Source organism: Aquarana catesbeiana, linkage group LG01 (assembly GCF_042186555.1).
Source record: "Aquarana catesbeiana isolate 2022-GZ linkage group LG01, ASM4218655v1, whole genome shotgun sequence".
NCBI classification, from domain to species: domain Eukaryota; kingdom Metazoa; phylum Chordata; class Amphibia; order Anura; family Ranidae; genus Aquarana; species Aquarana catesbeiana.
Window position 1 is genome coordinate 683,506,713 of NC_133324.1, and position 15,779 is coordinate 683,522,491.

Sequence of the window (15,779 nt, forward strand, 5' to 3'; positions counted from 1 at the left end):
ATTAAGGACTATCATTTACACTAATTGTGTTGACACTAAGCACTTTGCAGTTTGTTTGGCACATGGCACTTTTTTAATTAGTTTGCACTTATGATATAAGCTCACAGCATTATGTGGTTTCATTAGATTGTTATTACATGTGCAATTTGTACTGTTTGCTTATACATATATATTTATTAGGTTTATGCAAATATGTTTATTTAGTTTATTTCACAATATTTCATATGGTTTACACGTCTATACATCTTATATGTGTTTTGTATACGCACAACACTTTTTGTGTCAGACTAGGGGCACATTTAGCACACTTTAGCGCAGCGTTATCCTTCACTTTTTTTACTATCTACACGCAATACGAGACGTGTTTCACGCATGCAGCTGAGTAGTGCTTATACTTAGCATTAGGTTCAGTGTGGCTTGTAGGATTTTTTCTTTTAGTTTGAAAACTATGCAAGACCCTTTTTTTTTTCTTTGCAATTGGTATATTTTTATATGCCTGAGACTACAGATAATGCTACACTTCTGATGTTGAGGCTAAGAGCTTCAACTGTCATATAGGGGAAAAATCATGTTGTTCATCCACCCCATCTGTTCCCCTTGTCCATTCATAGAACACCTTGTATTATGTTGTAACCTAGATGGTTGATGATAACCGCTGCAGAACTTCTGCCTCTGGTGCTGCTGTGTTATCCTTCTGCAGTGTGGAAAGGGTTAAACTGAATATTCATTAATGCAGAAATGCAAAAACTATCTTTAAGGAGACCACTTTGCAATTCTTTTTAATGGAGTATCTCCGATGCAGGAGGCAGCCACCTTGGTTGAGTCTGGAGGACAGTGATTTGTTGATGCAACTGAGCAAGGAAACATGTGATCTGCAGGGGGCTGAGAAGAAAGGAGACAGGACAGGCTTAAAGCTGGGGAGGTGTGTAAAAAGACAGAGCTGCTGACTGAATGGAAGCCTGCTAACTGGCCACAATCTAATGGAAACAAAACTGAGAGAAGCAAATAAACTGCTCAACACGCAAGACCTTGCCTCAGAGGCTGGGAATTTCTACCTGGGTGGGTGTGTGATCAGGCGCTAGAGAGCATTCCCACCGCTTGTAAGGAAGAAAAAGAGGGACTGTCTCAGCTTGATCCAAAGTGAGACATGCCCCGTACACACGGTCGGACATTCCGACAACAAAATCCTAGGATTTTTTTCCGACGGATGTTGGCTCAAACTTGTCTTACATACACATGGTCACACAAAGTTGTCGGAAAATCCGATCGTTTTAAACGCGGTGATGTAAAACATGTACGTCGGGACTATAAACGGGGCAGTGGCCAATAGCTTTCATCTCTTTATTTATTCTGAGCATGCGTGGCACTTTGTCCGTCGGATTTGTGTACACACGATCGGAATTTCCGACAACGGATTTTGTTGTCGGAAAATTTTATTTCCTGCTCTCCAACTTTGTGTGTCGGAAAATCCGATGGAAAATGTCCGATGGAGCCCACACACGGTCGGAATTTCCGACAACACGCTCCGATCGGACATTTTCCATCGGAAAATCCGACCGTGTGTACGGGGCATAACTCCTATCGCTGCCTGAGGGATTGACTTTTATTGATTCGGAGCACGTGTCCAGAGACCCAGTCTGGCAAGAGACTAACATTGTACAAGTTAATCTGTTGTCTGCTGGGAACTGTTGTGCTTTGTTCAAGGGCCCCAACTTTGCCAGCCAATTTTTTTTTATCATTCACTGGCCAGCATAGCACGCTAGGACTGTCTTTATACACTGTTGCTAGGTAAATGCAGTTTAGTTATGTTAATTATTATTAGACAGAATACTGCAGGTGTTTAACCATATCTCTCAGAGTGATATGATTGTTTTATTGATTGTTTGTATAAGTACACGTGCTAATCCTTTCTTTTTTTAGACTATGCTTGGCCTAATAATTTTTTAGAAATACCTTAAGGTGTATCAGTAAGTGTAGGGTGGGCAAGGTGTTATATTCAGGTGTACAGAAATCACAAAACAATTCAGCAGGTCATCTGGGGTTAGCACTACTCTGTGAACAGAATGCAATGCATTCTGTGAATGGACAAGGGGAGAGGAGTGGTTGATAAACCTTAGGATCACTTCACAGCTGTAGATCTTATTCATTCACAGAACGTCTTGTATTTTGTTTACTGAATACAGGGCATTCTATTAATGGACAAGGAGAAAGAATGGGGCAGTTGAACGACAGGACTGATTCCCTGTATGAGAGCTGCAGCCCTCAGCCACTATGCCGAAAGTACAGAGATAGCTGTATTGTCCAACATATAAAAATTTTTGAATTATAAAGTAAATAGAATAAAATAGAATATGCACCTGCCCAGAGGTAACTTTTTGCAATTAAGAATTTGTTTGTCTGGAGTTAACATTTAAAGCTATCTCAATTTTAAATTGTTTTGCATGTAAAACAAAATATGAATGCAATGCAAATTATTTACTTTAGTAGTAACCTCTGTATTAGTTTGTGAGCAGAATATTTACATTGCCTGCCTAGAATAGAGTATGCACTCAGTAACACTGAACAGCTAGAGTGTCTATGTGCTTCAATCAGGCTGCTGGTGAGTCATGTTGGGAGTGTCATTTAAACCCACATCCTTGCCAGTTGCTGAAATCCATGCGAGTGCAAGTCAATATACCCTTTATGAACTGGCTAGATGTTGGTTACAGTGAAAACAGGAATATTTATATCAGCGTTATTGATACAGCTTACTCCAATGTTTGTGTTTTAAAGAGTTCACATCTGTTTGTCTGTCCTTGATATTTAATTAAATTATGAACTTTTATTTAATCATATTTAACCCGTGGTTACAGTAAAGTAATTGGCTCCTTGTATGGCCCACCTTAGTTCTACATTCCACTATCACAGCCTTAAGCCTGCCATAGAGGACTCTAATTTTAGATGATTCAGGTAAGAAATTCGATTTTCACGTGCCCCCTCAACACTCTCCAGCTCAACAAAAGTTGACTTTTCAACTTCAACTTTTATAGGAGCTAGATGGGAATTTGTCATCCAAGCAGCGGCTGCATCAAATCAGATGCAATCAAGGTTCGGGTATTCTGACATCCACAGGTGCTGGCTGTCAGAATACAGGGGAACGTTCTTCATCCATTCTGTTTAAGGTTTCTGCAGGCTGAATATGTATACTGTGTATATCTATAGATGTATTGTTAACCATACTTCCTTCTTTCTACACAGCGCAGTGGCAATAAAATGTTTTCCAACACCTACTGAATTGTTTTATTTCCTGGCTGGATTGTAAATGGCATTCATAATGTAAGGGTTCAGATCAGGACTTATCGGAACTCTCAGCGTCAAGCTGCAAGGATTAGAAACAGCTGTTCAAAGTGCGTTCAAAGAGCAAGTGAGTATACTAACAAGTGCTTGTTTAGTGCTAGGGAGAAGTTTAAGGGACACATTATGGTAGGATCAGGGATGTCGGGATTTCATTAAAATATTAAGGGTTAAGGTTAGCGTTAGGCTTTGGAGGGAGGCATTAAGTGTTGTAGGTAGCAGTGGCGCCCGCTCATGCAGGGCACAGGGGCGCCGCCCCCCTAATCCATGCGCCCGGCCCCTAATCTACATGTAGGGTGCCAAACGCATGGATTACAATGGGGGTTATTTTTTTTCAAAGCATATGATTAGAGCCTGAGGCTCTAATTGGCTTCAAATCGGGTGGGCTTGGGGCGCACTGCGCCCAGAGCCCACCCAGTTGTGTGACATTAGCAAATTAATATTCGCTAATGTCTTCCCGTTTCTCCTCCCGATCAATCAGGAAGCGTTTTGGCCGGGAGTCCTAAGCCCCCATTGGCCGCAGGTCCTATGTCCTGATTGGCCAGAGGAGAAGCGATCGCCGGTGATTGAGCAAGCGCGCACGGGGGGGGGGGAGTATGTGGTTGGATGGCTGGCTGGGGGGTGGCTGGTTGGCTGGGGAGGCCCAATGAAAATGAGTACCAGCCAACACTGGTGGGTAGATAACATTTAAGGCTTAATATAGGGCTTGGATGAAGTGTTAGGTTCATGTAAGAGTCAGGTTATTGGGTTAACAAGTTAAAGAGGAACTTCAGTATCACCCCCCACCACCACCACCACCACTACATTTTTTCTTTCCTCTTACCTCCTGCCCAGGATTGTCCTTTATTCAGACACTGACCTGTCCAGGCAAATCCAGCATTATTATGTGATCTGCTGCTCAGGTGCCCCAGACTGGTTCCCATGTCACCATCTTTCCTTCTAATGTCATTGAACTCCCAGCCAATTCTTCCAGTTTCAAGCAGTCAGCCCCTTATGACATACCCAATGGCCACCCACCAGCTGCCCTGAGTTCCTGCTCGTGCAGCCTCCTAGAATATGTGACATGCATATTCCAGGAATCTGTGGGAATAGGTACATGTCATTCTCACCTAGCCTAACTGGACCTAGGCCTTTTAGACCCCAGATCTCTCCTCTGCCCTCTAAAGCAACCAATCAAACCGAGATCAGTTTTATCAGTTGCTTTAGGGCTCGTTCACACCATACGTGCATAAAAACTGATAGGAAAACTGTGCAGCTTTCACTTGCAGGGACATGAGTTTACATCAGTTTACATCAGTTGTCATTCGTATTTCTGTGAGTTTTTATGCACGTTGACATCAGTTTTCATGCGCGTCAGTCATGTGCCCTGTTCACACCAATATTAATGTCACATCAGTTTTTTTATGCGCAGAAAACTGCAGATTCCTGTGTAAAAAAAAGTCTGTACATGATACCAGCGTTGTGTTGTGAACAGGGCACATAGAGATCAATTGGTGTAAAAAATCTGACGTCTCTGCGCATGGTGTGAACGAGGCCTAAAACCTTTCTATGGAAGCTGTAGTCAACCATAGCACTGACAGTGGCTGTTGGCAGCTGTGTTCAGGTACAGTATGTGTGGTAGCTGGATCCTGATTTCAAAAATCAATATTTGTACAGCAATTTCACTACAACAGCCCTTACAAGTTTCTTATCTTGCCCTGAATGGCAGCTGGCAATACCACAGTGGTTAGCAGCTCAGAGATCAGGTTCCTAGAGTGACTGAAATACTTTTTTGTGCTGAGACTTGTCTTTTTCTGGCAAGCTATGAGTATGCAGGTGGGAAATATGGGATAAGGGGACTGCTGACATAAGTTATGTGGTATTAAGGAAAGGGCCCAGTCCATAAACATATTTTTTGGTGACTTTGCTTATCTCCCGGAACATGTTGGCATTCTCCTGGAAAAAAAGTCCACCTGGGCTGAGGTATCATATGCATACAAGGTATCTGGGAGTGTCTTTGTGTGATTTGACAATGCCTGAAGAGTGAGGTATGAACACCACTGACATGACAGTTGCATAGCTCTCAACTCTCTCACATTTTGAAAGACTGATCCTTTTTGAGACCAAATCCCCCAGTCCCTCATGCAGCCTCAGTTGTCCCTTTTTTTGGTCTGATATTTATATCTCTATAGATAATGTACAATTTTACTACCAAAAGTGTCATGCTGTACTAAACCTTATATCCAAACTGTATATTACCTCATTTTGAAGAGCCAACATAAATGAAAAATAGAGGTAAAAAAAACTCTTGTGTGGTTTAGGAACCATTTTCTGTGAATTTGATCGTTATGGTCATTGTAACCAGGGCCGTGTCCTTTACCTACATGCTGTGTGCTAAAAGGTGTCCCTCTTTATCATTTCAGAAAGTTGGGAGGTATGCAGACATGTCATCCTGTTCTGCTCCCCTGTTGAATAAAGGTCAATTTATGATGAAACTATTTAACCACCTCAGTACCACCGTACGTAAAGTATATATATGGCCTTGAACTGAGGTGGTTACACCAGGATCATGGTTGCAGCTACAACCATGATCCTGATACCATTTTTCTCAGACAGTGATTCTCTTTTAAGTAAAATTGATATGAGCAGCTACACAGCCACTCGATCATTTTTACATGCAACAAAAGAGGGTCAGCTGTAAACAAATACCTGTAATGCCGCGTACACACGATCGGTTTAGTCATCGGAATAAACTCCGAAGGTTTCTCCGATAGAACTCAGACGGAATTCCATTCAAGCAGTCTTGCCTACACACGGTCAACCCAAAGTCCGACCGTCCAGAACGCGGTGACGTACAACACTTACGACGGGACAAGAAAAAGGACGTTCAATAGCCAGTAGCCAATAGCTTCCGTCTCGTACTTGGTTCAGAGCATGCGTCATTTTTGGTCTGTGGGACCAGCATACAGCATGTTCCATTTCTAGGTCTGTCAGAATTTTCAAAAGAAAAAGTCAGATGGGGCCTACACACGATCGGTATATACAACGAAAAGCTTCCGTCTGACTTTTTCTGTCCGACATTCCGCTCGTGTGTACACGGCTTAACTCGTTTTTTTCACTGCTTTTTATAGTGTACCACTCTCTATGGTTATGTGAATAGACCTTAAATGCAAGTAACTTGAATGCAGCTAAATGGACAGTGTAAATTATATAATTAAAAATCATTACTGTACATGCTTTTTGAAAAGTCCTATAAACACATGCAGTATAAAAGTATTTTAACCTTTCCCTACTCTATCCTGAATTAAAAAATAAAATAAAATTGCTACACATAAACTCTATACAGTGAAACTTTTTTTTTTTCATATATCCAGAAACTTTAAGTACAAAAGTTCTCATTTAAAGGCACTTTTATTCTTACAGGAACATGATGGAAATTAAGCTGACAGGGTCATTATTGTAAAAGCTTATCCTAATATAACAAGCTAGCTAGAGGAAAGTATTATTTGGAGCAGGATTGGTCAGGGCCTGTGGAATGTGCCCTCAGACATGACCTGCTTCCTTCACTTCAAATATGCAAAACCATGTCAAAACTGCTTTTCACCTGTAAACTCTACTGCAAAGCATATTCAAAACCCGGAACCTAGATGCAACTATTTGTCTATCGATAATATACATCAGAACTATCATAAATAACACAGAAAGATTACTTTACTACCCATCTAGGTAGTTACTGCAAGTGGTTTACAATTTTGAAAGTGCTTTGTAAGCATAACGTAGATGAGATCCCAATTAACTTTATGAATGGGCACAGCGTTCTATCTATTTGTTAGTAAATGTTTTATTTAAAATGTGCTAAAAAGAAATGTAGATGGTGCATATCTTCAAAGCCTAACGCCAGACATATAAAAATTATCCATTGCAGTTGGGCTGTGCCTGCACTGCAAGGGTTAATAACTAATTAATTGTGTCTAGGGGAGAGGAGAAACATATTTACTTACCTGAATCTCCACTCCCCTGGCAGGTGGAACTCCCCTATGACTGTCTCTAAGGCCTGATTCACACCTATGCATTTTAGGTGCTTTTTGCATTTTGTAGATTTGCTCTACAGAACGTGTTCCATAGGAAACCATGTTAAATTGACTGTAGTGCAAATCTGCAAAATGCAAAAAGAACTACAAATGCATAGGTGTGAATCCAGCCTTAGGCTGGATTCACACCTATGCATTTTTTGTGCTTTTTGCATTTTGCAGATTTGCTCTACAGATCGTTTTTCATAGGAAACAATGTTAAAGTGGAGTTCCACACAAAAATGGAACTTCCGCTTTTCGGAACCCTCCCCCCCTCCGGTGTCACATTTGGCACCTTTCAGGGGGGAGGGGGGTGCAGATACCTGTCTAAGACAGGTATTTGCACCCACTTCCGGCATAGACTCCCATGGGAGTCTATGCCTCTTCCCGTCCCGACCGCGCTGTCTGCTGGGAACACACAGCTCCCAGGAGAGAGCGGGGACCATTAGGGACGCGCAGCGCGATTCGCGCATGCGCAGTAGGGAACCGGGAAGTGAAGCCGCAACGCTTCACTTCCTGATTCCCTCACCTAGGATGGCGGCGGCAGCTGCCGAGAACCGAGCGGGTTCTCGGCGTCCCCTGCCGACATCGCTGGACCCTGGGACAGGTAAGTGGCCATGTATTAAAAGTCAGCAGCTGCAGTATTTGTAGCTGCTGGCTTTTAATATTTTTTTTTTTTTTGGCGGTGTGGGTGAACCCCCGCTTTAAATAGATTCTAGTGCAAATCTGCACAATGCAAAAAGCACTAAAACTGCATAGTTGTGAATCCAGCCTTAGTGTCCTCTTGTCCAGAGCAGGGCTATGGACCTTGCTCTGGTCTTCAAGACGTCAGGACTCTAGACCGGTAAAGCATGGGGTTGCAGAAGCTGAAGGGAGGAGCAGAGCATCAGATAGTATATCTCCTTTTATTGTTCCCCTAGACATATAGTAAATTAGTACTTAACTCCCGCAATGTGGGCTTAGCCCTACTGCAAGGAATAATGTTTTATTTGCCAGAGATAGGGTTTAAAGCAAACCCATGCTTTGTCCATGCAGGGCAAAGCAATAGGTTCACTTCAATGAAACTACCCCCCCCCCCCCCCCCCAAAAAAAAAAAAAAAACTGCCGATACTTACTTTTTTTCCTTCACTTTCCTTTCAGCCACTGGAAGCAGAGATAAATATCTGGTGACTCATATCCCTTCCAACCTTTTGACAGCACTGGTGCTTGGTGATTGCTGCACAGTCACCATAGAATGGGGAGAGAGACCACATTGTGTAAGACACAATGTGGAGCTCAAACATTACTTCTTCTCTTTCCTCCAAATGGTTGAACAGGTAGGGGAGCAAAAGTAAGGTAAGTATAATCAGTGGGTGGGACTGCCATTACCAATAAACTCCATGTATGATCTTAATTGTATACTTACCTTGGTCAACCTTGAACCAAGGTAAGTATGCATATTTCACACCTGGTGGAACGCTGTGAAAGCTCATAATCATTGTAGCAGTTAGAGTTAGTACAGTGATTATATATATTCAAAATGTATAATGCGCTAATATTAACCTCCCAATATAACACGGTGTGATCTCTTAATGATTAATCAGTGAATTATGTGCAAAATAATCAAATGGAGCCTATTATAAATAACATAACATCCTTCACCATAACAAAATCCTATAACTAAATATCAATGTGATAATAAATTATTGAACACAATTAAAAAGAGAAAAATAAAGATAAGATGTATTAATGTGATGAACCACAGTGCACAGGTATCTCAATAGGACAGCATACTTGTCAGAGAGGATCTCGGTACAGGACGATTGCTGAGCACTCTGGAGTGTGTGGGCGCGTCAGCGCGCGCGTGCACTCGATGTTTGGCGCCGGTCGCTCTATTTAAGGTGCTGGGATTCTGTGCTCGGTGCTGTCCGATCATCAGCTTCCTGTTCCCGTACTTCCTGTTTGCCTGTGTGCTAGTCTGATCTCTCTGTGACCCGGCTTGTTTACTGGACTCTTCCCTGCTATCCGCCTGCATCTGACCCCGGCCTGCCTCCGACTTTGAACCTGCCTGACCCCTTGTACTGTGTCGACCGCCTGCTGCCAAACCTGCCTGTGACCTGGACTTTGAATCTGCCTGCTCCTTTTGTACTGTGCTGACCGCCTGCTGCCAACTTTGCTAGTGACCGGATCTGTCTGCTCTGCTCTGCTCCTGCTCTGCACCTGTTAGCTGATCTTCAGTCTACCAATTATCTCCTACCAGCTTGCATCAGGATCTTGGGCCTTCCCCTGCTATATCGGGTTTGTCAGTCAGGTACGTGTAAGTCTGACAGTAACGGACAGCCATGTCCGAGCCCGAGCAGGGGACTTCTCCCATGGAGGAACTATGCAGACACCTGGCGGGTCTCACACAGGCTGTGAAGAGCCTTCAAGAGGGTTATACCAGACTGGAGGAACGAGTTCAGGTGTTGTCCTCACCAGCTAACCCGCAAGTTGTCTCCGCTGCTGGACTTTCATCCGCACCCTCAGTGGTTATGTTATCCCCCGAACCCAGGGTCCCTACACCCGAAAAGTTTAGCGCAATAAATATCGAGCATTTCGCAACGCCTGCGAACTTTACTTTGCCTTGCAACCACGCACCTTTTCCTTAGAAGCAACCAAGGTGGGTTTTGTCATCTCCCTTCTATCTGGAGAACCACAGGCCTGGGCCCACCGCCTTCTGGAGCAAAAATCAACCTTTTTGGATAGCCTGGATACTTTCTTTACCACCATGTCTCAATTGTATGAGGATCCTCAGTTAAAAGCCACTGCTGAATCCGTTTTACACGCCTTACAACAAGGGCGCAGGCCCGCAGAAGACTATGTTCTGGAATTTAGGTGTTGGAGTTCGGATACGGACTGGAATGACGCGGCCCTGCGTTATCAATTCCGTTTGGGGTTATCCGATTCACTCAAAGACGAACTGGCACGGGTTGGTGTACCCCAAACTCTGGAAGACCTTATTAACCTGTCTGTGCAGATTGATCGGCACTTGAGAGAGCGTCGTACTGAGAGGTCTGTCAACCAGTTCCATCCCACTTGGGTCCTCCCCAAGGTCCCTAGTGCTACCAGCTCTGTAGGCCAAAGTCTTCATGCACCAGCTACCTCAGCCCCTGATACTTCTGAACCGATGCAACTGGGGCTTCTCCGCCCATCCCTCACCCCCCAAGAACGACAGCGCCGACGAGTCAATAATTTATGCATGTATTGCGGAGAATCGGGTCACTACGTGAGATCTTGCCCAAATAAGACACGTAAGTCTCTTTCAGCTACTTCTAAGTTTGCACCTGCCTTGCCTAACCTTGCTAACCATCTGGCTCTCTCCATTATCCTCCAGCTTCCAGGACAGGATCTGCCCACCTCAGTCATCATTGATTCAGGAGCTTGCAGTTGCTTCATTGATCTCACCTTTGCGGCCCATCACCACATCCCTCTCCGACCAAAGTCGCAGGGACTTGCTGTCCACCTCGCTGATGGTTCCACCCTTAGCTCTGGTCCGGTCACCCAGGAAACCATCCCACTGCTGGCTATCATGAACACCTGTCATCAGGAATTTCTCCGGCTGGACGCCATTTCTTCACCACTCTTCCCTATTATTCTAGGAATGCCTTGGTTGCAGGCTTATAACCCTAGCATTGATTGGATTTCTGGGGAAATCAAGTTCCTTTCCAGTTACTGCCAACAGCACTGTTTGTACAGCACTCCTGCGAAACCCAGTCAACTCTTGTGTCTGGACACCGACATGGAATCGCAGCAGGCGATTCCCGCTCCTTACCGGGACTTCTCCGATGTCTTTAGTAAAAAAGGGGCAGAGACTCTTTCCCCCCATAGACCTTACGACTGTCCTATAGAGCTGTTGCCTGGATCTGAAGTTCCCTTTGGGAGAATATTCCCTTTAACAGAGCAGAAGCTGGATACCCTCAAGGTGTACATCGATGAAAATCTTAAGAGAGGCTTTATCCGTCCTTCCACATCACCAGCCGGAGCCGGCATCTTCTTTGTCGAGAAAAAGGATCACTCGCTACGACCCTGCATCGATTACAGAGAACTCAATAAAGTGACCATCAAAAATCGCTATCCTTTACCTCTCGTGCCAGAGCTGTTTCAAAGGTTGGGTTCGGCAAAAATCTTCACTAAACTCGACCTCTGTGGGGCCTATAACTTAATTCGCATCAGAGAGGGAGACGAGTGGAAAACGGCCTTCCGTACCAGGTTCGGACACTTCGAATACCTCGTCATGCCCTTCGGCCTGTGCAACGCACCAGCAACTTTTCAACATTTTGTCAGTGACATTTTCTGTGACCTTCTGGATTTATACGTTATAGTATACCTGGACGACATTCTGATCTTTTCCTCCTCAGTTACTGAACATCGCAGGCATGTCAGGAATGTGTTAACCTGGCTCAGGCAGCATGGACTTTATGCCAAGTTGGAAAAATGCGAATTTGAGCTCCAGTGCATTCAGTTCCTCGGCTTAATCATCTCTACCAATGGTATTAAGATGGATCCTCAAAAGGTTGCAGCTATCCTGGACTGGCCCGCTCCCTCCGATAAAAAAGGGGTCCAATGCTTTGTCGGCTTCGCCAATTTTTATCAGAAATTTATAAGGGGTTTTTTCTGCTATAATCGCCCCCATCACAGAACTGACGAAACAAGGGAATCGATTCTGTTGGTCCCCTCAGGCGCAATCGGCCTTTGAAAAGCTCAAGGAACTTTTTACCTCCGCTTCTATCCTGAAGCCCCCAGACCCTGCCTTACCATTTGTCCTTGAAGTGGATGCATCGGAGGTCACGGTAGGGGCAGTACTTTCTCAGCGGCAAGGCTCCAAGGCTCTCCTTCACCCTGTAGCCTTCTTCTCACGAAAACTCTCCAATGCGGAGAAAAATTATGATGTAGGAGATCGGGAGCTGTTGGCCATTAAAGCCGCACTTGAAGAGTGGTGCTACTTATTGGAGGGGGCCACTCACCCCATTTTGGTCTACACGGACCATAAAAATCTAGAGTATCTGAGAACAGCCAAGAGCTTGAGACCACGGCAGGCAAGGTGGGCCCTGTTCTTCTCTAGATTTCAATTCCACATTACGTATAGACCAGGCACCAAAGGCATCAAACCGGATGCATTATCCCGTATGTTTCAATGTTACACCATTCTCCCTGCTGGAAATTTCCTGCTTCTTCTGGGGGATCTCATATCCCAGATTAAACAGGCCTCAAGGAGTTGGTCAGCTTCTGTGGAAGTCAATGTAAGCTTGCAAGACGGCCTGTTCCGATACAAGGACAAAATCATGGTCCCAGAGGACCTGAGGATTGCAGTACTGGAACTCTGCCACGACCACAAGTTGGCTGGGCATTTTGGTGTTTTGAAGACAACAGAGCTGGTACAACGTACCTTTTGGTGGCCCCAGCTGGTAAGCGATTGCAAGAGTTTTGTGGAGTCTTGTACCACCTGTGCTCGGAGCAAGAATAGCCGAGCGAAGGCCTGGGGCCTATTAAGACCCTTACCCATGCCGGAAAGGCCATGGAAAATGATTTCGATGGACTTCATCGTTGAGCTCCCGCTGGCAGAAGGCTACTCCACCATCTTCGTCATTGTAGACAGACTGTCCAAAATGGCCCACTTTCTACCCATGAAGGGTACCCCTTCAGCTTTGGAGACTGCACAAATATTCATTAAGGAAATTGTGCGTCTACACGGAGTTCCCTCAAGTATAGTAACTGATCGTGGGGTTCAGTTTACTTCCAGGTTTTGGAAAGCTCTCTGTAGGTCTCTTGAGATAGAATTGGCATTCTCGTCTGCCTACCATCCCCAGACGAATGGGCAGACGGAGGGAACTAATCAGACTCTAGAACAGTACCTTCGATGCTTTTCTGCTTTCTCACAAAACAACTGGGTCTCTCTTCTGCCTATTGCTGAGTTTGCCTACAACTCTTTGCACTCGGCCATCAAACAAACACCATTTTTTGCAAACTTTGGTTTTCATCCATCCTTTTTGACCGGCTCCTTACCTGAATGTGCGATTCCCGCAGTCTCTGAAACTATGAACTTCTTCATCAACAACAACAAATTATTGCAGAAAACCATGGCTAGAACCCAGGAATACAATAAAAGGATGCATGACAGGAAGAAGCGAGGAGAACTGTTGTTAGAACCTGGCAATCAGGTCTGGCTGTCTACCAGTAACTTAAGGATGGCTTGTCCCTCGAGGAAGTTGGGTCCTAGGTTCATGGGTCCCTTTTCAGTCAAGAGGAAGATCAATGATGTGACCTATGAGCTGGACTTACCTAATTCACTGAAGATCCATCCAGTCTTTCATGTGTCCCTGCTTAAACCCGTTACCCCCAATTCCTTTTTGGGTCGCAATACTGGCCCGCCTGAACCCATAATTATCAACAACGAGGAAGAGTTTGAGGTGGAGGCAATTTTGGATTGCAGGAAGAGACACAACCAAATCCAATACTTAATCAAGTGGAGGGGGTATGGACCAGAATATAATTCTTGGGAACCGGAAGTTAACTTGCACACTGAAGAACTCTTAAGGGATTTTCGGAGCACCCATGCGGATAGGCTGGCCCGGCTGGGCATCCAGAGGCTGCCCTTAAGGAGGGGGCACTGTCAGAGATGATCTCGGTACAGGATGATTGCTGGGCACTCTGGAGTGCACGGGCGCGCGCCTGGGCGCGTCGGCGTGCGTGTGCACGCGATGTTTGGCGCCGGTCGCTCTATTTAAGGTGCTGGGATTCTGTACTTGGTGCTGTCCGATCATCAGCTTCCTGTTCCCATACTTCCTGTTTGCCTGTGTGCTAGTCTGATCTCTCTGTGATCTGGCTTGTTTACTGGACTCTTCCCTGCTATCTGCCTGCATCTGACCCCGGCCTGCCTCCGACTTTGAACCTGCCTGACCCCTTGTACCGTGCTGACCGCCTGCTGCCAAACCTGCCTGTGACCTGGACTTTGAATCTGCCTGCTCCTTTTGTACCGTGCTGACCGCCTGCTGCCAACTTTGCTAGTGACCGGATCTGCCTGCTCTGCTCCTGCTCTGCACCTGTTAGCTGATCTTCAGTCTACCAATTATCTCCTACCAGCTTGCATGAGGATCTTGGGCCTTCCCCTGCTATATCGGGTTCGTCAGTCAGGTACGTGTAAGTCTGACAATACTACTGTGAAAAAATATAACGTCTTTGGTGATTTAATGAATATAGACAGGTTTCAATGAGTGGCACGTCCTTTGCCACTCATTGAATCCTTTGAAAAAGTCACGTGTCTAGTGATGAAACCGGTCGGGAGGAGCCAGTGACTAGCAGTGCTGTGTGTACACTGTTGGCGTGTGAAGAGATCCCAGCTGTTAGCTATATGCAACTGACCTTACCATATGAGATTTATTCTGCTGAAAAGTGTGAGTGAATTTTTTACCCTTATTATATAGAGATTACATATCACACTGCCTGCGCAATGGTCTTTCTTTCTTTGTTGTTTCATACTGCGGAAGTTCTTTGAAAGCCAGAAGCCAGCCCATGCTAATGAACAGCTGAATATATGAGCAAGCCAGCTATCATTGGGGATCACTCATTGAAACCTGTCTATATTCATCAAATCACCAAAGATGTTATATTTTTTCACAGCAGTATGTTGTCCTATTGAGATACCTGTGCACTGTGGTTCATCACATTAATATATCTTATCTTTATTTTTCCCTTTTTAATTGTGTTCAATAATTTATTATCACATTGATATTTAGTTATTTTGTTATGGTGAAGGATGTTATATTATTTATAATAGGCTCCATTTGATTATTTTGCACATGATTCACTGATTAATCATTAGATCACACCGTGTTATATTGGGAGGTTAATATTAGCGCATTATACATTTTGAATATATACAACACTTTTTGTGTGATATCAGTTCACATACACAATAATTGCAGCTATATTATTTGGTCATCTTCTAGTATTTTGTATATGGTGCTTCTCTGTGTGCAAAACGGATGCAACTATGTGACACAAAAAAACACAGTGGCACTAGCACTATGAATATATTAAAAACAATATATCCAAAAAACTAATCCTTATAATAAGTGAACAAATATATATAAATAGCTAAGTGCCCACCCAGTGACAAGTGATTAAACGTATATGAAACATAAATCTTTAAAAAAAAACTGCTAAATCCAAAACAGTCCTTTAAGTGTTGACTTTTTCCTTCTTCAACTTCCACCACACCCAAGTGCTCGGTGATCCCACTCCCTATGGAAATGCACTCACCAACTTCTAATGCCCACACTCTCGTGTTAGGGCTTAAAAGCTTGTTGACCGCATCACACGGGTCACATCGGCAGATCAAACTATCAGAATCGTGTGCAGGGATCGTTCCACATGTGAAAT